General features: G+C 44.0%; 1 protein-coding gene across 1 annotated transcript in view; it reads right to left on the minus strand.

Annotated features, from left to right (window-relative positions):
* Positions 1-24,549, minus strand: part of LOC126094587 (myosin light chain kinase, smooth muscle-like) — a 390,310-nt gene that overhangs the window by 346,272 nt on the left and 19,489 nt on the right. The gene's annotated exons all lie outside the window — the stretch shown is intronic.

Raw genomic sequence — 24,549 nt, forward strand, 5'->3', positions numbered from 1 at the left:
TTACATCATTTCCAGACTAATAATTATAGTTATTATAAGTTATATGTTTTTAGGTTGGTTAGTACCTCGAAGTGCACGTAGCAGGAGCAAGCCATTAGTGTTTATTTTTCCCTGGGCAGCAGGTCACATGTTGAAGTGTGGACATGTGAACGCTAAACGGGTAGTCTATACTGCCAAGGGTAATCCACTTGGTGGTGCAGTTACAGCCATGTAGAAACTATCAGGTCGTAAAGTTCGTGAGACTTTGACAGAGAGAAAAAACAACCAAAATACTAATGTGCGTACATACTAAGGTACCATATATAAAAATGTATCCACTTATGCCAGTTATACCCTGTAAATATGGTACTAGGGCTCCATGATATTTGGTGGCTCATTGCAGAATAATTCCATTTCGTTTGACTTATTACAGTCATTTATATTCATATCTCTAGTGCATTGAAAATTCCTACACAATAGTGCACATGGTGAAGGTATGTGCTGTTTCTCTGGTTTGGAAATAAGCTCGTTCTATTCAGTCATGGTACTTGCTGTTGACGAGAGAAATGCCCACTCTACTCTCCATCCTCAGACTTGGATTTGTAATGCTACTTTCTGCCAGGCGTTAGTTTTTTCCTGCCGTTTTTGCTGTATATTAACAATGTAGGCCCTACATTTTATATTACGCAGTGTATTAGATAGGTTTACTGATGAAGACTTGGTCGATATGGACGTTGTGCGTGGGTTCTGGCATGTTCTCCAGAAGATACAGTTCACAGACTACATAGAAGAGCACCAAGATGCCTAAGATTCAGGCGCAACATGGTTAAAGTTAAGCTCCAAAAGACGGACACACGACATGGACGATGTTATGCATCTGACTGACGTCACACAAATAGTTCTCAAGTGGATATCCATCTGCCAAATGTGGATATAAGCAAACTAACAGCTCCATTCACCAGTTAGAGAATATCTCAAGATATTATCTCAGAACTCATCCACGATCGCCGCTGAGCAGAGCCAAATTGAATATTATGTAATTGATGTTCACTATGCCAGCATTTAAAGACAGATCACTGGAACTGAAAGTTGATCTATATCTCTGTTAAGTATGGTATAACTACTTTCAATAAATCATTGCAAATGGTTGCTAATCTCTGTTGCCATCTAGTTTTGCCATAGCTGTTATATAACCCTATTTCGCCCTGTGACCGAGCTGAATATATGCTGCGTGCAAGCCACCTCTTGACCGAAACTACTTTCGGTAGTAGGGCCTTCTGTTCCTACTACATCTTCACGGGTTGGACGAAAATATGGATTCTCTTTGAGGAATACATGCTTGAAAATTAATGCAGATGCTTTACAAAAAAAAAAAAAAAAAAAAAAAAAAAAAATGGTTCAAATGGCTCTGAGCACTGTGGGACTTAACTTCTGAGGTCATCAGTCCCCTAGAACTTAGAACTACTTAAACCTAACTAACCTAAGGACATCACACACATCCATGCCCGAGGCAGGATTCGAGCCTGCGACCGTAGCGGTCACGCGGTTCCAGACTGTAGCTGCTAGAACCGCTCGGCCACCCCGGCCGGCAGATGCTCCACAGATCTGAATGTTGTGCTGATGTATTTGAAGACGCACGTCACCTGTGCTCTGACCCCAGTACGTTACAAGTGTCACTCGTGGTCCGAACAGTATTCCGTGCAGTTGTGAGTGTAATTAGGTCGCGTACAAGTGAATTTAAATGTCGGGAAATCGTTGGTGCTCGAATGGCGGATGCTTTCGTAACCGAGTGAGCTGAAGTGTTTGGTGTTTCAAGTGGCACTCTATCGAAGATTTATGCCGCATGTACGGAAAGCGAAACAACATCATCCGATAAGCTACAGCGCAGACATAAGTTTGTGTTGAGTAATTGGGGGCTCAGTGCTGATTTGGGTAGCCATAGCGTGGTATTACATGGGTACCCTGATTACACTACAAGATCGCGTTACTGTCAAGGATTATGTCACCATTGGCTGATCAGGTCCATCGCGTGGTACAGTGTTTACTCCTCAATGGTGACGCAGTATTCTAAGATAACAGGCCCCTGTTCATACAGCTCGCATCGTCCAGGGAGAATGAGGACTTGTACCCACCACAGTCACCAGGTCTCAATATTCTCGAGCCTTGTGGTCTATGAAGAGAATGGTGCGTGATCACCATCCAGTTTCATCATCGTTACCTTAACTTGCCACTATTCTACATCTACATGACTACTCTGCAATTCACATTTAAGTGCTTGGCAGAGCGTTCGCCGAACCACAATCATACTATCTCTCTACCATTCCACTCCCGAACAGCGCGCGGGAAAAACGAACACCTAAACCTTTCTGTTCGAGCTCTGATTTCTCTTATTTTATTTTGATGATCATTCCTACCTATGTAGGTTGGGCTCAACAAAATATTTTCGCATTCAGAAGAGAAAGTTGGTGATTGAAATTTCGTAAATAGATCTTGCCGCGACGAAAAACGTCTTTGCTGTAATGACTTCCATCCCAATTCGCGTATCATATCTGCCACACTCTCTCCCCTACTACGTGATAATACAAAACGAGCTGCCCTTTTTTGCACCCTTTCGATGACCTCCGTCAATCCCACCTGGTAAGGATCCCACACCGCGCAGCAATATTCTAACAGAGGACGAACGAGTGTAGTGTAAGCCGTCTCTTTAGTGGACTTGTTGCATCTTCTAAGTGTCCTGCCAATGAAACGCAACCTTTGGCTCGCCTTCCCCACAATATTATCTATGTGGTCTTTCCAACTGAAGTTGTTCGTAATTTTAACACCCAGGTACTTAGTTGAATTGACAGCCTTGAGAATTGTACTATTTATCGAGTAATCGAATTCCAACGGATTTCTTTTGGAACTCATGTGGATCACCTCACACTTTTCGTTATTTAGCGTCAACTGCCACCTGCCACACCGTACAGCAATCTTTTTTAAATCGCTTTGCAACTGATACTGGTCTTCGGATGACCTTACTAGACGGTAAATTACAGCATCATCTGCGAACAACCTAAGAGAACTGCTCAGATTGTCGCCCAGGTCATTTATATAGATCAGGAACAGCAGAGGTCCCAGGACGCTTCCCTGGGGAACACCTGATATCACTTCAGTTTTACTCGATGATTTGCCGTCTAGTACTTTTGCAGGAAGGATGGTACAAGATTCTCTTGAAAACCATACAGAACCTGTAGTTATCCATTCCGAGACTACTAGAAGCTGTTTTGATTGCCAACGCGTTACCTAATCCGTATTTGGTTTTTCCATATGTTTGTCTAGCCCCTTTATATGTTTGACGCCTAGAGAATCTGATGAATACAACAGATTTACTGACTGCAGTGAGAGAGCGGCCCAACGACGCTATGTTGAGCTTTCCCCACTGCTAAGGCAGCCATACGAGATAACTTTTGAATCTGAGAGTTCTCGCGGAAATGGTAAAGACTGCCAGTCTTGCTTCCGAGATTAAGGCGGAGCTCATCATCTGCAGCATCGTCGATAGAACCGACTGTGGTCCTTTGGTGCAGAGCCGAGTGGAGGGTCTGAATCAGAGGCTCAGGAGGTTCTGTGACCGTGTAGGCTGCAGATTCCTTGACTTGTGCCGTCTGGCGGTGGGTTTCCGGGTTCCGCTTAATAGGTCAGGAATCCACTACACACAGGAGGCGGCTACACGGGTAGCGGGGCTGTGTGGAAGGGACTGGGCGGTTTTTTAGGTTAGAGGGTCTCAGAAACCACAGAAAGCGCGTCCGTCTAAAAGGGGGCAGGTAAAACACAGTAGGGTAGTTGTAGAAACGATCGGTATTATAGTTGTAAATTGTCGTAGCTGTGTTGGGAAAGAACCAGAGCTCCAAGCCCTAATAGAAAGCACTGAAGCTCAAATAGTTATAAGTACAGAAAGCTGGCTAAAGCCGGAAATATGTTCAGCCGAAATTTTTTCAAACGATCTAACAGTGTTCAGAAAAGATAGATTAAATACAGTTGGTGGTGGACTATTCATTGCTGCCAGAGGTAGTTTGCATTGTAGAGAAATTGAAGTAGATAGTTCGTGAGAAATAGTATGGGTAGAGGTTATACCTGACAATCGGAATAAACTATTAATTGGATCGTTTTACCTACCCCCCGACTCAAAGAAAACTTGAGTCTCATTTCAAATAAGTACCCCGCTCATACAATTATAGTCGATGGTGACTTTAAAAAAGAATTATACGTTTAAAGCCGGCGGCAAGCATAAAACGTCATCCGAAATTGTACTGAATGCTTGCTAAGAAAATTATTTTGAACAATTAATTCATGAGATCACTCGAAGCGTAAATGGTTGTGAAAGCATACTTGACCATTTAGCAACAAATAATCCTAGACAAATAGTGAGTATTGTGACGAATACACGGATTAGCTACCACAAGGCAGTTACTGCAACGCTGAATACCGGAACACCTACAACCATCAAAAAGAAACGCAAAGTATATTTATTTTAAAAAGCTGATAAAAATGCTCTTAACTCCTTTTTAAGAGACAGTCTTCACTCCTTCCGATCTGATCATGTAAGTGTAGCAAACTTGTGGAATGTTTTCAAAGAGATAGTATCGACAGTAACCAGGAGATGTATACCACATAAATTAATAAGTGATGGTACTTATCCCCCATGGTACACAAAACGGGTCAGATCGTTGTTTCAGAAGCAACGAAAAAAGCATGCCAAATTTAAAAGAACGCAAAATCCCCAAGACTGACAAAGTTTTACATAAGTTTGAAATACGGCTTTTAATAATTTCCACAACGAAATTCTGTCTCGAAATCTGACAGAAAACCCAAAGACATTCTGGTCATACATAAAGCCTATCAGTGGCAAGACGCAATCAATACATTCACTGCGCGATAACAACGGTGAAGTCACTGTTGACATTGCCACTAAAGCAGTTATTAAACACGGTTTTCCGAAACTCCTTCACCAAGGAAGACGAAGTAAAAATTCCTGAATTCCAATCAAGAACAACTGCCAAGATAAGATATCCTCGGAGTAACGAAGCAGCTTAAATCACTTAATAAAGGCAAGGCCAGATTGAATACCAGTCAGGTTCCTCTCGGAGCATGCTGATAAAATAGCTCCGTATTTAGCACATTATGAAGTGCCTCGAAGAAAACGATTTATTGACAAATAGTCAACACGGTTTCAGAAAATATCGTTCTTGTGAAACACAACTAGTTCATTATACTCATGAAGTAATAAGTGCTATCGACAGGGGATGTCAAATTGATTCCATATTTTTAGATTTCCAGAAGGCTTTCGACACCGTTCCTCACAGGCGTCTTCTAACCAAACTGCTTGCCTACGGAGTATCGCCTCAGTTTTGCGACTGGATTCGTGATTTCCTGTCATAAAGGTCACAGTTCGTAGTAATAGACGGAAAGTCATCGAGTAAAACAGAAGTAATATCCGGCGATCCCCAAGGAAGTTTTATAGGCACTCTATTGTTCCTGATCTATATTAACGACATAGGAGACAATCTGAATAGCCGTCTTAGATTGTTTGCAGATGATGCTGTCATTTACCGTCTTGTAAAGTCATCAACGACTTGCAAAATGATTTAGATAAGACATCTGTATGGTGCTAAAAGTGGAAATTGACGTTGAATAAAGAAAAGTGTGAAGTTATTCACGTGAGTACTAAAAGGAATCAGATAAATTTCGATTACGCGATAAGTCACACAACTCTGAAGGCTGTACATTCAAGTAAATACATAGGGATTACAATTAAAAATAACCTAAATTGGAACGATCATATAAATAGTATTGTGGGTAGAGCAAACCAAAGACTGCGATTCATTGGCAGAACACTTAGAACGTGTAACAGATCTACTAAAGAGACTGCTTACACCACGCTTATCCGGCCTATTCTGGTGTATTGCTGTGCGGTGTAGGACCCGCATCAGGTGGGACTGACGGATGACATCGAAAAAGTACAAAGAAGGGCAGCTCGTTTTGTATTATCGCGAAATAGAGGAGATAGTATCACAGACATGAAGCGTGAATTGGAATGGCAATCATTAAAACAAAGGCGTTTTTCGTTGCGACGGGATCTTCTCATGAAATTTCAATCACCAGTTTTCTCCTGCGATTGCGAAAACATTCTGTTGGCACCCACCTACATAAGGAAAAATAATCATCACGATAAAATAAGAGAAATCAGGGCTCGCACAGAAAAATTTCAGTGCTCGTTTTTCCCGCGTGCCGTTCGAGAGTGGAACGGTAGAGAGACAGCTTGAAGATGGTTCATTGAACCCTGTGCCAGGCACTTTATTGTGAACAGCAGAGTAATCACGTAGATGTGGATGCAGATGTAGAACTTTTGAATCTGAGAGTTCTCTCATTATCCTGTGTTTACGTTGCGCGTTTTGATGATCGCGTATGACTGGAGTGAAGATATTATCAGAGAAACAAAGAAAATTGTGATAACAAACCGAAGACTCGTAATTGCATTATCATTCTGGAACGTGCCTATGAAGACCACAGGTCATTAACAGCAAAATACTGAGAATATATGCCTGAAAAACTCCTACTACGGATTCACTCTGCAGAACAAGAAAAACCTGTAGGCGTCTGTAGCACCTATATTTTTTAGACAGAGAAAATTGCCGACATTCTCTGGAAGGACCTTACCACTGGGGATACTGTTATGGACCCCGCCCAGCTCCATGAAAGAGAAGCACAGAGGACGCTTCTGTAGGCATCGCCGCTACAGTCACTGCCAGATGAGCTCCGCGCCAAAAATGTCTGCAGCGCAGAAAACGAAATGTCGGCTGCGTTTCATAACGGGACGGCCGATGAATGGCGTATTTTCGTCCGTCACCACGCAGCTTACGCAGCACAGTGGCCTAGACGCCGTATATCACTCCACAGTTATGCCCCCTCAACACCGTTTCTAGCTGCGTTCCGTCGTTGATCCAACTGGCTCACCGAGAGTTAATGAAGCGACCAACGCAGATACAGAGTTGAAAAAAAGTGCTCCATGTTACGAGCGGTGGTAATATGGATCAAAATGAGAAAAAAAATGTCCAGTAGACGTGGGCTCCGAAATGCTTACCTTAAGAGGTATATGCACTTCGTCACTGTGAAACGCATCTGTTTTGCTGCAAGCTCTTTGCTATTACGAGCGACCAGTAGATTGCTATAAACAAATGAGTAGATAAATAAGAAAACATTATTGTGAGTTGTGGATATTTTCTACCGTATAGGGCACGAGTTGAGCGGTCGGTTCCATTTGCCAGAGCACAACAGAAGATGCCATATACCCTGTGGGAATAACAGGTTTCCATTATGATGGAAAGTGCAAAGATATAACTACAACGTGCAAGCATTTCACAACGATCTGAAAAAACAGGCTGGTTCCATTAGAACTAATACACTGGTAAGCCAAAACATTATGATCAGCTACTTAGTAGCTTGTTTGTCCGTCTTTCTGCTTATCAGGAAACCGACAGTTTGTTGGTAGGTTTGAGGTGGTGTGTGGCGTTAGAACTCCATGCTCAGGTCATGTAATTAGCGTGAATAATGGGCCGCTGATTTGCATACGCGGTTATGGCACCCAATAGCGATCCAGATGGGTTCCATATGATTTACGAGGTGCATTCAAGTTCTAAGGCCTCCGATTTTTTTTCTAATTAACTACTCACCCGAAATCGATGAAACTCGCGTTACTTCTCGACGTAATCGCCCTGCAGACGTACACATTTTTCACAGCGCTGACGCCATGCCTCCATGGCAGCGGCGAAGGCTTCTTTAGGAGTCTGTTTTGACCACTGGAAAATCGCTGAGGCAATAGCAGCACGGCTGGTGAATGTGCGGCCACGGAGAGTGTCTTTCATTGTTGGAAAATCCAAAAGTCACTAGGAGCCAGGTCAGGTGAGTAGGGAGCATGAGGAATCACTTCAAAGTTGTTATCGCGAAGAAACTGTTGCGTAACGTTAGCTCGATGTGCGGGTGCGTTGTCTTGGTGGAACAGCACACGCGCAGCCCTTCCCGGACGTTTTTGTTGCAGTGCAGGAAGGAATTTGTTCTTCAAAACATTTTCGTAGGATGCACCTGTTACCGTAGTGCCCTTCGGAACGCAATGGGTAAGGATTACGCCCTCGCTCTCCCAGAACATGGACACCATCATTTTTTCAGCACTGGCGGTTACCCGAAATTTTTTTGGTGGCGGTGAATCTGTGTGCTTCCATTGAGCTGACTGGCGCTTTGTTTCTGGATTGAAAAATGGCATCCACATCTCTTCCATTGTCACAACCGACGAAAAGAAAGTCCCATTCATGCTGTCGTTGCGCGTCAACACTGCTTTGCAACATGCCACACGGGTAGCCGTGTGGTCGTCCGTCAGCATTCGTGGCACCCACCTGGATGACACTTTTCGCGTTTTCAGGTCGTCATGCAGGATTGTGTGCACAGAACCCACAGAAATGCCAACTCTGGAGGAGATCTGTTCAACAGTCATTCGGCGATCCCCCAAAACAATTCTCTCCACTTTCTCGATCGCGTCGTCAGACCAGCTTGTACGAGCCCGAGGTTGTTTCGGTTTGTTGTCACACGATGTTCTGCCTTCATTAAACTGTCGCACCCACGAACGCACTTTCGACACATCCATAACTCCATCACCATATGTCTCCTTCAACTGTCGATGAATTTCAATTGGTTTCACACCACGCAAATTCAGAAAACGAATGATTGCACGCTGTTCAAGCAAGGAAAACGTCGCCATTTTAAGTATTTAAAACAGTTCTCATTCTCGCCGCTGGCGGTAAAATTCCATTTGCCGTAGGTGCTGCCATCTATGGGACGTATTGACAATGAACGCGGTCTCATTTTAAAACAATGCGCATGTTTCTATCTCTTTCCAGCCCGGTGAAAAAAAATCGGAGGCCTTAGAACTTGAATGCACCTCGTACATCAGGCGCATTTAGTTGCCGAGACATCAATTTGAGTTCACTGTAACGCTCCACAAACCACTGTAGCACGGCTCTGGCTCCAAGAAACGGACAGAAGATGGCATTGTCGTCGGGGAAGACGTCAAGCATGAGGGGATGCAGGTGGTTTGCAATTGTCAGCGTGTCTTCGATTACTACCACAGGTCCCATTCAAGCTTAGGAGGAGGCCTCTCATAGCATAATACTGCTCCCACCAGCCTGCGTCCGTGGCGCGCTGCATCTTTCGAGCTGCTGTTCATCTCTGTGACACGTTTGTGGAGACGACAATTAACCTAGTCTAGCAAAAATGGGATTCACTCGAAGAGCATACACCTTTCCATCGATAGACGGTCGACTCCTGGATGTCCCGTCGTAATTCATGATGTCGTTGGGTCAGCATGTGAAGACGTAGGGGTGGTCTGCTGCAGAGCTCCATGTTCAACGATGTACGATGAACAGTATGCTCCGAAACACTTATGCGTGCACCATCATTGTGCTCTATCGGCAAGGATGTCATAGATCACCATCTATCATACTTTACAGAGCAGCAAGCCTCCGATCCCATTTTCTGTGAAGAGTCGTGCGCGTCCAACCATTTAGCGCCTGGCGGTGGTTTCAGCGTCCTTGTATCTCTTTCCGTAGATACTCACGACAGTAGCACGTGAACATTCCACCAGCTTCGCCGTTTTCGAGATACTCGTTCACAAGGTCTGCGTGATAATAATCTGCCATGACTCGAAGTTGATTATCTCAGTGGATTTACCCATTTGCACTCCATATCCTTGCTAGAGTGATTCCCCGTCCGTGTCTGCTTCGCTAACATACCTTTGTTACTGCCTGATGTGCCCACATCGTCACCAAACAGCATCCAACTTCGCAGTGGGCAGAGGTCATAACATGCTGGCTCATTAGTGTATATGCGCTGCACATGAATTGTGAGTATGGTTCACAGCAACAACACTAACAGAGGCTTACTAGATGCTGCATCCATAGATAATAACAGAGGAATGTGTCCTCATTTGTTTACCGCCTTCTGTGGGTCGTTCGTAAAAGCAAAGAGCTTACAGTTGATGAGACGTGTTTCACAGTAGTGAAGATATACAAGTGCTCACAGTTCTTAATGTACGCATTTAAGAGCACAAGTTCGCTGGAAATTTTTGTCTTGTTCTGGTTCAAACTACCACCTCTCAAAACATGGAATACTTTCTTTTGTTTCTTTAAAGTCAGTACCGCCATTAGACTGTTGTTTATTTACAATGTTACATTTACACTTACACAGTCATGATTTCGGCTTCAAAGTGCCATTATGAAATGTTTTCTGAAAGCAAGTTAGACAATAACAGTGAAATACATAACAAGTGGTATAACCGTTTAACAATCCATATTTATAATGCTTACTTATTTTCCTCTACCTATTTTGTGAATAATAATAGCATTAATTTCTTGGACCTAAGAATATTTAATATTAACAATAGATGTACATTTGAAATATACCGTAAACCTACCACAACAGACTATTATTAACAATCATTCCTGCCATTCACCTAGCCAAAAAAGAGCTCATTTTAATTCCATGGTGCACCGACTGGTTAGCCTACCTTTGGACAATAAAGAGACCAAGAAAGAACTAAGTATCTTACAGGAAATTGCTACTAGAAATGGGTTTAAACCAGGTTTAATAACAAAACTGTATGAGAAAAAGAAAAGCAACCTTATAGACATCAGCACAATTGAGATCACCCTGGAGAGAAGAGGAAAGGTTATAAAAAAAGGTACCATGTCAGACAGAATTGCTAAAACATTAGAAAAAACTGAGGTTCAGATAGGCTTCCATACAAATAATAAGTTAGGTAACATCCTTAGACATAATATTAGTAAAAGTAACCACATGAATAGATCAGGAATAACAAAGCAGTAAGCTCTTCCAGAAATATCGACTCTTAGACAATGCGTCTAATAGTGTATGCTATCTTAGGCAATTTATAACACTTGTAAGTAAGCATTACAAATATGGATTGTTATACGGTTTTATCACTTGTTATATATTTCACTGTTATTGTCTAACCTGCTTTCATAAAACACTTCATAATGGCACTTTGAAGCCGAAATCATGATTGTGTAAGTGTAAATGTAACACTGTACTGACTTTAAAGAAATATGTTAAGACTGTGGCACCGCATTATGAAAAAAATTATTAAACTTTCTTTTGTCACCGTGTATACACTGCTGGTCATTAAATACGCAACAAGAAGGATAGAAAATGATGCTATTTTACACATAGTATGTATACAGTTAGTAGAGAGAGTTCACAGTTGAATTTTTAAGTCATTTAAGAGTATAGAGGACACAAACTTTTTTCCAAAGATCTGCCGCTCCTGGCAGCAACGACAAGTGTAACCCGGAAGTGTGTCAAATCGAATTGAGTTGCGATGACAGATAGGGGTACGACGTTCGAAGCTGCTTCATTTCTATGCCAGTTAATGATATTCTACGCGCGTTTTTTGTCTTCATGCAAGCCATGCTGGGCTCACATTTCAGCAAGATAATGTCCGCCGCACACTGCTTGTCTTCGTGCCTGCCAAATCCTGCATCAGCCAGCAAGGTCGCCGGATAGAATTTGGCACGATATCGCTCGGAACTAGATCCAACACCTTTATCAATCAGTGCCAAGCCGATTAATTGCTTGCATAAGGGCCAGAGGTAGATTAACGCAGTATTTATTTGCTCAATTTGTGAAGCTCTTTGTCTTGAGTAAATCATCCAATTTTTATGACACTGCAATCATTTGAATGCTGTACATGTACGTGACTTTTCCGATTTTTGTCCCATTTGTAAAAGTCCTCCGGTTTTTTTTCTCTTTTTTTTTAGTGCGTTTTTTTGATTCTCATATACATAAGGAGAAATGGGCATCGTAATAAAATCAAAGATATCAGAGTTGGCACGGGAAGATCTAGGTTTTCCCAACGTGCCACTCGGGAGTGGATCGGTCCAGAGATAATCTGAAAGTGATTCATCGCAGCCTCTGCTGACCACTTACGTGTGAATTGCAAGCTAATCATGTAGACACAGATTTTCTAGAAATATGTCACGGAGACCTCGAATATACGGCACAATCACTAGCTTTCAAACACTAGAAATGTAACGGTTGCTGTCCAAATACTCGCTATGCGTACATCGTTTCGTGTACCCACTGGTTCACTATAACGTATTCCCTGGTGCGGGGTGTGTATAGTGGTGACGAATTATATCAGCTAAAGTTCATACTCCTCACAGCCTCCACACGCTGATACGTCAATTGTGGTGCTATACACAGAAATGGGCTAGTCTGAAAAAACGACTATTCTATTCGGGGAAAGCCACCAAAGTCAAAGCCAAAGGTTGGCTAAAGCGGATTGTAACGGCGATCATATGGGCCACAGAACAGCATCTCGCACGATCGCAGGGAGTAAGCTTTCACTGCCGGTGTTTGTAATATTGCCGATATTTGTATCATCGGCATATCATGTGATTTACCGTATTGACGATCTTTGTATTATGGGCATTAGGCCGTGGTCCGAGGCATAATTCTCTGTCTAACATTTCGTATTCCAATACTGGAGACATCGTCAGATGCTTTAACGACTCAGAAAGCTGAGCAAACCGAACTGTTTGTACACGACGTGATAAAAAGTATCCGGACACCCCCAAAACATATGTTTTTCATATCAGGTGCATTGTGCTGCCACCTGCTGCCAGATACTCCATATCAGCGACCTCAATAGTCATTGGAAATCTTGAGACAGCAGAATGGAACTCAATGACTTCGAACGTGGTCAGGTGATCGGGTGTCACTTATGTCATACGTCTGTACGCGAGATTTCCACACTCCTAAACATCCCTAGGTCCACTGTTTCCGGTGTGTTAGTGAAGTGGAAACGTGAAGAGACACGTACAGCACAAAAGCGTATAGGCCGACGTCGTCTGTTGACTGACACAGACTGCCAACAATTGAAGAGGATCGTAATGTGTAATAGGCAGACATCTATCCAGACCATCACACAGGAATTCCAGACTGTCTCAGGATCCACTGCAAGTACTATGATAGACGGGAGGTAAGAAAACTTGGATTTCATGGTGGAGCGGCTGCTAATAAGCCATACATCACGCCGGTAAATGCCAAACGACGCCTCGCTTGGTGTAAGAAGCGTAAACATTGAACAGTGGAACAGCGTTGTGTGGAGTGGCGAACCACGGTACACAATGTGGCGATCCGATTGCAGGATGTGGGTATGGCGAAGGCCCGGTGAACGTCATCTGCCAGCGTGTGTAGTGCCAACAGTAAAATTCGGAGGCGGTGGTATTATGGTGTGATCGTGTTTTGCACCCCTTGTTGTTTTGCGTGGCACTATCACAGCAGAGGCCTACATTGATGTTTTAATCACCTTCTTGTTTCCCACCTTTGAAGAGCAATTCGGGGACGGCGACTGCATCTTTCAACACGATCGAGCACCTGTTCATATTGCACGGTCTGTGGCGGAGTGGTTACAAGACAGTAACATCCCTGCAATGGACTGGCCTGCACTGAGTCCTGACCTGAATCCTGTAGAACACCTTTGGGATGTTTTGGAACGCCGACTACGTGCCAGACGTCACCGACCGACATCGATACCTTTCCTCAGTGCAGCACTCCGTGAAGAATGGGCTGCCATTCCCCAAGAAACCTTCCAGCACCTGATTGAACGTATGCCTGCGAGAGTGGAAGCTGTCATCAAGGCTAAGGGTTGGCCAACACCATACTGAATTCCAGCATTAACGATGGAGAGCGCCACGAACTTGTAAGTCATTTTCAGCCAGGTGTCCGGATACTTTCGATCACATAGTGTATAAGTCCATGCAACGGTCGGTTCCTGACATCATCAGACAGCTGTTTAAAATCCTGAAGTCGCGCCGCCGAATTTTAATGGAGCTTGTTGTGAGGAAGAGCTGGCGCTGTTTGTTTTTAAACCACTAGGGCGCACAACTTGTTAACTGGGTAAGACGAATAAATCAACAGTAGTAATCTTTCTAGGACCAGAAAACCACCAAATTAGTTTCCATGACACTGTGGTTTTCCCAATAACTAACAAACGCTAAGCGAGAGTGTACAGACAGACCATAGAACTTCGAAAGCACAAAAACAATTTTAGCAGTAAAGAAGTAGCATAAAATTAGACCAGTTGCGGGCGTTAATGCCAAATAAAACAAACAACACCAACTCTTCCTCACTGCGACCACCACAGCATACGTAGGTGCAACTCTGCACCTTAGGCAGCAGTCTTCAAATGGTTCAAATGGCTCTGAGCACTATGGGACTTAACAGCTATGGTCATCAGTCCCCTAGAACTTAGAACTACTTAAACCTAACTAACCTAAGGACATCACACAACACCCAGTCATCACGAGGCAGAGAAAATCCCTGACCCCGCCGGGAATCGAACCCGGGAACACGGGCGTGGGAAGCGAGAACGCTACCGCACGACCACGAGCTGCGGACAGGCAGCAGTCTGTTGACGTCACGAACAGGCGGTCGCGTGGATACATACACTCATGTTCAAAAAGAAAATAGCACCCTTAGCGACTAGAGGTAGGACGTTCACATTCATAGGACATGTACATTACTATGATCTCCAGAAATGATGAGCATTGCAGTCGCCTCGGTTCAGCATGTGTACTGTTGCCCAGTAGGAACGGGGTCCACAGTGGAATCTGATAACTTGTTTCACGTATGCTGGCATCGACGCTTATAAGGCGCTAATGGTGTCTTTGGTATAGCAATTTATGCCGCAGTCGCCTGATTTCAAAGTTCATCCGTGGTGTTGGCACTGGATCACAGCACTGCATCCATCGTTTCACCATATCCTACACATTTTCGATTGACGGGACAGGGCAAAAGGCTGACACGTTGTGACACCAAGTCACGTGTTCGTGCAGCGACGTGTGGTCGTGCATTGTCATGCTGGAATGCTGTGCAGGAAGAGTATAACTATTCCGTAACACATTTTTGTTAAATTTACATTTTCATTGGCGTTTTTTGTATTGAAAATATCTGTATATACGGTAAAGATATATTGAGATCTTAATGCTATAATTAAATTTAAACTAAACAACGTCAGTACTTTCATAAGAATATTTTATCCTCTTGCGTTTCCATATTTATATCTGGAAATGAGTGGAAGAATTCTTAGCGAAGTTTTATGGGTTATACCAAATAGCAGCGACTGAGTTATTAAGAAGTATGCGCATGTATGTCCGAATAAACATTGCATCGTAGTTCTTAATAACACAGGAATTGCTATTTCGTACTTATCCACCAATACCAGGCCTTGTACTCTCAATAAATATGTCCTTCCTGGACGGGAATGTACGTAACGTACGAGCAAGGCTGTGACACATGGACGACGACGTATGGAAGTTTGAGTATGGCCGAGATTTGTGGTCGGATGGCAGAAGCGCTTAAACTGACCGCTCGGACAAAGCGGGGGATCCGGGTTCGAGTCCTGGTCCGGCACAGACCTCCATTGTCGTCATTCCAACATATATCAGAAGATGGCTCATATTCTCAACTGCGAATACGTTTCCTGTATCTATGGATTATGTTGATTCAAATACGACGTCGTACTGAAAAGTAATGCCTCCCATTTTTTTCATGAGGAAAGTCTTAAGGGGGGTAGGACGTCAAACGGGCCGACTTGGAGCAGGAGAGTCACTACAGGACATTTTAATTTCTACTGTCTATACTTTTACAAATAAATTCATAAAACACTAACAGCATGACCAGGAAGGATTGAGGACTCACACTCGTCGCAGTGGAAGTTCAAAAACGTAGCAAAATACCTTTTTTTACATATGAAATTTCATCATTTTTTCACTTATTACTGGCTGCATTTGTTGCTATAGGTACACTTTTCTTCCTAAGTAAGAGAGATTCTTCGATGAATTTTCCATAGCATACAAACAGTAGTTACAGGTGTATGAAACTCTAGAATTTTCCAAATCTATTAAAAACTGTGGAAAAAATTGAGATAATTAACCATAAAACTTGAATTTTTTCTAAACATGAAGTTTAAAATGTAACAGTTCATTCATATTTTCATAAATTAAATAACTTCTAGAGTTTCATACACCTGTAACTATGGTTTGTGGCCCGCCAGAGTGGCCGTGCGGTTCTAGGCGCTACAGTCTGGAACCGAGCGACCGCTACGGTCACTGGTTCGAACCCTGCCTCGGGCATGGATGTGTGTGATGTCCTTAGGTTAGTTACGTTTAATTATTTCTAAGTTCTAGGCGACTGAGGACCTCAGAAGTTAAGTCGCATAGTGCTCAGAGCCTATGGTTTGTAAGCTGTGAAAAAGTCATCGAAGAATCTCTCTTACTTAGGAAGAAAAGTGTACCTATAGCAACAAATGCAGCCAGTAGTAAGCGAAAAAAGGATAAAATTTCAAATGTAAAAAAAAGTGTTTTGTTGCGTTTTTGAGCTTCCACAGCTATGAGTATGAATCCTGAATCCTTCCAGGGCATGCTGTTAAAGTTTTATGAATTTATTTGTAAAAGTATAGACAGTGGAAATTAAAATGTCCTGTGGTGCCTCTCCTGCTCCAAGTCGGCCCGTTTGACGTCCTACCCTCCTTAAAAGATTTTGCATAAAACAAGCATTGTTAACATTATATATCTTTATTCATGATGTTTAAATATTTATTTTCCAACATAGTCATTCTGGTGACGAACATATTTCTCCCAACGAGAGACCAGTTTGTTGATACCATCACTGTAGAATGTTTAACTTTGTTGACGGATTCACAACTTCATCTCTGCTTGCATCGTCTCATCACTATTAGAATGAAGTCCTCGAACTGTTCTTTAAGTCTTGGAATCAGATGAAAATTCCATTAGAGAAAGTGGAGATTGTATGGAGGATGACCTATGACAGTGAACCCGTGTGCTTGGCATTGTCGTGTTGAATTAAACGGTGCTCCATGTGTGGACGAACTCTTCGAATTTGAAAGTCGATTACAGCCCGCTGTTTCTGACGCACCGGTACAGCTACGTTACACACAGCCATGTTACATGCTACGGTTCTGGCCCCTCTAGCGGAAGAGGGCTGCAGATATGTAGATATGAAGAATAAAGATGTAGAATACACTACTGGCCATTAAAAGTGCTACACCAAGAAGAAATGTAGATGATAAACGGGTTCATTGGACAAATAAATTATACTAGAACTGACATGTGATTACATTTTCACGCAATTTGGGTGCATAGATCCTGAGAAATCAATACCCAGAACAACCACCTCTGGCCGTAATAACGGCCTTGATACGCCTGGGCATTGAGTCAAACAGAGCTGGGATGGCGTGTACAGGTACAGCTGCCCATGCAGCTTCAACACGATACCGCAGTTCATCAAGAGTAGTGACTGGTGTATTGTGACGAGCCAGTTGCTCGGCCACCATTGACCAGACGTTTTCAATTGGCGAGAGATCTGGAGAATGTGCTGGACAGGGCAGCAGTCGAACATGTTCTGTATCCAGAAAGGCCGGTACAGCACCTTCAACATGCGGTCGTGCCTGCTGAAATGTAGGGGTTCGCAGGGATCGAATGAAGGGTAGAGCCACGGGTCGTAAGAAATCTGAAATGTAACGTCCACTGTTCAAAGTGCCGTCAATGCGAAAAAGAGGTGACCGAGACGTTTAACTAATGGCACCCCAACCATCACGCCGAAAAAAATGACGTTTTGCCATTCGTGCACCCAGGTTCGTCGTTGAGTACACCATCGCAGGCGCTCCTGCCTGTGATGCAGCGTCAAGGGTAACCGCAGCCACGGTCTCCGAGCTGATAGTCCATGCTACTGCGAACGTTGTCGAACTGTTCGTGCAGATGATTGTTGTCTTGCAAACGTCCCCATCTGTTGACTCAGGAATCGAGACGTGGCTGCACGATCCGTTACAGCCATGTGGATAAGATGCCTGTCATCTCTACTGCTAGTGATACGAGGCCGCTGGGATCCAGCCCGGCGTTCCGTATTATTCTCCTGAACTCACCGATTCCATATTCTGCGAACAGTCATTGAATTTCGACCTACGCGAGCAGCATTGTCGCTATACGATAAACCGCAATCGCGATAGGCTACAAACCGACCTTTATCAAAGTCGGAAACGTGATGGTACACATTTCTCCTTAGACGATGCACCACAACAACGTTTCACTAGGCAACGCCGGTCAACTGTTGTTTGTGTATGAGAAATCGGTTGGAAACTTTCCTCATGTCAGCACGTTGTAGGTGTCGCCACCGGCGCCAACCTTGTGTGAATGCTCTGAAAAGCTAATCATTTGCATAACACAGAATCTTCTTCCTGTCGGTTAAATTTCGCGTCTGTAGCACGTCATATTCGTGGTGTAGCAATTTTAATGGCCAGTAGTATATTAATAAAGTTTGCTTTATTTAAAAAGCCTTAAGAGTTTTCACATGAAAAATTCGAAGCCTTTTTTTCAGAACACCCTCGTACGAATGACGTACGGTCCAACACTATTTTTTCACACTTTTTAATGCAAAGCTATTTTTTGTATAACAAGTGAACGAGTGACAGGTATGCCTAAATTCGAAGCTAGAAACAGGCTGAAGGACATATACATCCGAGTATCGAAAATGACGAATAGTTGTCCTCGTCCTGTTTTCGAGTGCTGCCGACACGAGTCAAAAATGGTTCAAATGGCTCTGAGCACTACGGGACTTAACTTCTAAGGTCATCAGTCCCCTAGAACTTAGAACTACTTAAACGTAACTAACCTAAGGACATCACACACATCCATGCCCGAGGCAGGATTCGAACCTGCGACCGTAGCGGTCACGCGGTTCCAAACTGAAGAGCTTAGAACCGCACGGCCACAGCGGCCGGCCGACACGAGTCGATCCGCAGTATAAAACGGGTGTGGTATTCGAATACGTGACGCCATTTCTCGGTGGTGGAAGAAAATCTCTCAGTTCTCGGTTCTCGGATTGCCGAACCCTTACTGAAAGCCAAGGAAATTATTGTCACCCAGCAGGAATTTGGCAGAGGTTCAAAAAATGGTTCAAATGGCTCTGAGCACTATGGGACTCAACTTCTGTGGTCATAAGTCCCCTAGAACTTAGAACTACTTAAACCTAACTAACTTAAGGACATCACACACATCCATGCCCGAGGCAGGATTCGAACCTGCTACCGTAGCGGTCGTGCGGTTCCAGACTGTAGCGCCTTTAACCGCTCGGCCACTCCGGCCGGTAATTCGGCAGAGGAAATCAGCTTCAATGGACAAATAAATTGAGCGGCGAAAAGTCACAGGAGAGAGAACTCCGTCTGAAAACAAGCCGTGCCTTACTCCCGAATGATGTGACGTCTGGAACGAATGCAGCCACGATGTCTGAGAAGTCTGTTGAGGAGAGGTGGGTGCTGAACATGGAAAGCACGACGCCAGTTAAACGACTTTGAACGTGGGTCGGTGCAAACCGCATGATTCATTTCATTTTGGAGATTACAGAGGAATTCGGTTTTTCGAGGTCTAGGGCGGACCTTCAGTATCGCAAAGATAATGTTTCCACACGCGTAAAGTAACGTACAGGACAGGACGACCAAAAGCGTTTAACCAACGGATGTCACCTCGCATTCGTAGCGCGTTATGGGTTGGTCTACTGCGAGCCAAATCGGCACCTACCCTGCCTGACGAAAAACTCTGAAGCACCTGGCAGACATGCGAGGATGTCAATGTAACTTCGTACGTGTATATACCCTATAGTATGTAAATGATGAGAGTTCCTATTCTCTGTGACAAACAGAACATGCACCAGAGTATATTTGTATTGTTTGTGTTTACTGTAGTTAGCAAGCCTGGGAGGGCATAAATGGGTGTGAACAGCGCCAGATATTGTGATCACTGTGAAGGACACGGAATTTCCGTGTACTTCCGTGAGACAGCGGTATCAGCATCTGAAGACATCTTTATCGACATCTACATGGATACTCTGCAAATCACATTTAAGTGCGTGGTAGAGGGTTCATCGAACCACCTTCACAATTCTCTGCTATTCCAATCTCGTATAGCGCTCGGAAAGAGTGAACACCTATATCTTTCCGTACGAGATCTGATTTCCCTCATTTTATCTTGGTGATTGTTTCTCCCTATTTAGGTCGGTGTCAACAAAATATTTTCGCATTCGGAGGAGAAAGTTGGTAATTGGAATTTCGTGAGAAGTTTCTGTCGCAACGAAAAATGGCTTTCTTTTAATGATGTCCAGCCCAAATCCTGTATCATTTTTGTGACACTCTCTCCCATATTTCGCGATAATACAACATGTGCTGCCCTTCTTTGAACTTTTTCGGTGTACTCCGTCAGACTTATCTGGTAAGGATCACACACAGCGCAGCACTATTCTAAAAGAGGACGGACAAGCGTAGTGTAGGCAGTCTCCTTAGTAGATCTGTTACATTTTCTAAGTGTCCTGCCAATAAAACGCAGTCTTTGGTGAGCCTTCCCCACAACATGTTCTATTTGTTCCTTCCAATGTAAGTTATTCATAATTTTAATACCTAGGTATTTAGTTGAATTTACGGCCTTTAGATTAGACTGATTTATCGTGTAGCTGATGTTTAACGGATTCCTTTTAGCACTCATGTGGATGACCTCATACTTTTCGTCATTTAGGGTCAACTGCCAATTTTCGCACCATTCAGATATCTTTTCTTAATCGTTTTGCAACTTTATTAGTCAATAAATGACAGCGTCAGCTGCAGTCAACCTATGGCGACAGCTCAGATTGTCTCCCAAATCGTTTATATTGATAAGGAACAGCAAAGGGTCTATAACACTACCTTGGGGAACGCCAGATATCATTTCTGTTTTACTCGATGACTTTCCGTCAATTACTACAAACTGTGACCTCTCTGACAGGAAATCACAAATCCAGTCACATAACTGTCGCGATATTCCATAAGCACGCAATTTCACTACAAGCCGCTTGTGTGGTACAGTGTCAATAGCCGTACGGAAATCGATCTGAAATCCCTTGTCAATAGCACTCAACACTTCATGTGACTAAAGAGCTAGTTGTGTTTCACAGGAATGATGTTTTCTAAGTCCATGTTGACTGTGTGTCAATAGACAGTTTTCTTCACGGTAATTGATAATGTTTGAACACAATATATGTTGCAAAATCCTGCTGCATATCGACGTTAACGATATGGGTTGTAATTTAGTGGATTACTCGTACTACTTTTCTTGAGTATTGGTGTGACCTGTGAAACTTCCCAGTCTTTCGGTACGGATCTTTCCTCGAGCGAACGGTTGTGCAGGGTGTCAGAAAAAGGTACGGCCAAACTTTCAGAAAACATTCCTCACACACAAATAAAGAAAAGATGTTATGTGGACATGTGTCTGGAAACGCTTAATTTCCATGTTAGAGCTCATTTTAGTTTCGTCAGTATGTACTGTACTTAGTCGATTCACCGCCAGTTGGCTCAATTGAAGGAAGGTAATGTTGACTTCGGTGCTTGTGTTGACATGCGACTCATTGCTCTACAGTACTAGCATCAAGCACATCAGTCCGTAGCATCAACAGGTTAGTGTTCATCACGAACGTGGTTTTGCAGTCAGTGCAACGTTTACAAATGCGGAGTTGGCAGATGCCCATTTGATGTATGGGTTAGCACGGGGCAATAGCCGTGGCGCGGTACGTTTGTATCGAGACAGATTTGCAGAACGAAGGTGTCCCGACAGAAAGACGTTCGAAGCAATTGATCGGCGTCTTAGGGAGCACGGAACATTCAAGCCTATGACTCGCGACTGGGGAAGACCTAGAACGACGAGGACACCTTCAATGGAGGAGGCAATTCTTCGTGCAGTTGACGATAACCCTATTGTCAGCCTGAGAGAAGTTGCTGCTGTACAAGGTAACGTTGACCACGTCACTGTATGGAGAGTGCTACGGGAGAACCAGTTGTTTCCGTACCGTGTACAGCGTGTGCAGACACTATCAGCAGCTGATTGGCCTCCACGGGTACACTTCTACGAATGGTTCATCCAACAATGTGTCAAACCTCATTTCAGTGCAAATGTTCTCTTTACGGATGAGGCTTCATTCCAACGTAATCAAATTGTAAATTTTCACGATCAACATCTGTGGGCTGACGAGAATCCGCACGCAATTGTGCAATCACGTCATCGACACAGATTTTCTGTGAACGTTTGGGCAGGCATTGTTGGTGATGTCTCGATTGGGCCCCATGTTCTTCCACCTACGCTCAATGGAGCACGTTATCATGATTTCATACGGGATACTCTACCTGTGCTGCTAGAGCATGTGCCTTTACAAGTACGACACAACATGTGGTTCATGCACGATGGAGCTCCTGCACATTTAAGTCGAAGTGTTCGTACGCTTCTCGACAACAGATTCGGTGACCGATGAATTGGTAGAGGCGGACCAATTCCGTGGCCTACACGCTCTCCTGACCTCAACCCTCTTGACTTTCATTTATGGGGGCATTTGAAAGCTCTCGTCTACGCAACCCCGGTACCAAATGTAGATACTCTTCTTGCTCGTATTGTGGACGGCTGTGATACAATACGCCATTCTCCAGGGCTGCATCAGCGCATCAGGGATTCCGTGCGACGGAGGGTGGATGCATGTATCCTCGCTAACGAAAGACATTTTGAACATTTCCTGTAACAAAGTGTTTGAAGTCACTCTGGTACGTTCTGTTGCTGTGTGTTTCCATTCCATGATAAATGTGATTTGAAAAGAAGTAATAAAATGAGCTCTAACATGGAAAGTAAGCGTTTCCGGACACATGTCCACATAACATATTTTCTTTCTTTGTGTGTGAGGAATGTTTCCTGAAAGTTTGGCCGTACCTTTTTGTAACACCTTGTATATGATGTTTAAGTATGGAGCTAATGCATCAGCGTACTCCACGTCTGAACACAAGGGTGGATCCCCGTATTGTGCAACAAGCACCCATTCATGTCTGCGTCAGCCGTCCCTGACCAAGTAATGGACTCCCTGCAGCTGGACTAGGGAATCACATTACCATGCGTATGCTACCATTAACACCACAACATAAACGGTTGCATTCAGTGTTTGTCTTGGCCAGAAAACATGGACTGTTGATGAATGGCGTATTACAATATTGGGACAACCCCAGATGACCATCGTCGGCGAGAATGGCGGCGACCTGGTTAAAGATAGAATGCTTCCATTGTTTTGGAAAGTTCAGTGGTGTTACATCAGGTTTCAGGGCGTGAAGAGCCATCGTGTACGACTTCAGGTCACAGGTGGAAGTGACTGCGGGGAACTCTGTCCGTTCAGCGGCATACTGCGTCGTTATGCGTTACCTCTCTCGCGCAGTATCGTGGTCTCACTTTTCAACAGGACAATGCCCGTTCACAGATGGGACATGTCTCTACGAATTGTCTGCAAGCTGTAGAGATACTCCCGTGACTAGCAAGGCCAACAGGTCTGTCCCCAATAGAATTACCATGTGACCAGCTCGAACTCTGTACCAGTGGCAGTACTCCATGCATCAAGGCCCAATTTCAAAAGTTGTGGGCTGCTGGTCTCCGGAGAGGACACAATTGCTTTATGAAACCGTTCTCAACCGAATCAGTGCATCCATCCAGACCAAACTGGGTGCAACGTCATGCTGATAAGTGAGCTCATACTGCCAAATTCCTTATAAATTTGTCTCGATGTTGTGTCCATTAAAATTGCATCACATGCTCTCTCAACCCGTAAAGTTTTATTAGTTTCCTCCCTCCTTTCTTTTTTGCTTCGTTTTTTCACACAGTAAGTTTGAATGCCGGATACAACGGGACCCATTTCCGCCACGATTCTACGGAGACAGCAGTCCGCGACCAACTGGTGACATATTTTATATTATCTGGACACAGAGCTCTGGGGCTGGCATCGCTCCGAAAATATCGTCATTGGACCATGGGTCAGGGGCGGCGTTTAGCGCAGTTTAATGAATCCCAGTTTCAGTTGCATAGAGCTGATGGGCGCGTGGAGTGCAGCGTATGGTCCATAAAGCTATGGATCCTGTGGAAATGTAAATGAGCGTTTCACGTCATTGGCCGGAAGGCCCCTTGCGGGGCAATTCCGGCCGCTTTGGTGAAGATCTTATTACATTCGACGCCACAATGAGCGACCTGCGCGCCGGATGGGGATGAAATTATGATGAAGACAACACCCAGTCCCTGAGCGGATAAAACCTCCGACCCAGCCGGGAAACGAACCTGGGCCCATAGGACGGCAATCCGTCACGCTGACCACTATTGGGGCGGGCATGGATCCTGTGTGTCAACAAGATTGTGTGCAGGCAAGACGTGGCACAGTGTTACGGTCTCGGTTGTGTTCGCATCGTCGCAGTTAGGCTCCATTGTCCGAACGGAGGACAATGACAGGTGCACGTTACTTGTACATCCTTTCACAACGTTTGCTTTCTTTCTGACACAGAGCACCCATGTGGAGGTGTTGCAACAGGACAGAGCGATGTGCCGCCGTTATCTGGTTGCACGCGGGTCTCGTAATTCA

This window comes from Schistocerca cancellata, chromosome 8, assembly GCF_023864275.1.
Source record: "Schistocerca cancellata isolate TAMUIC-IGC-003103 chromosome 8, iqSchCanc2.1, whole genome shotgun sequence".
NCBI lineage: Eukaryota > Metazoa > Arthropoda > Insecta > Orthoptera > Acrididae > Schistocerca > Schistocerca cancellata.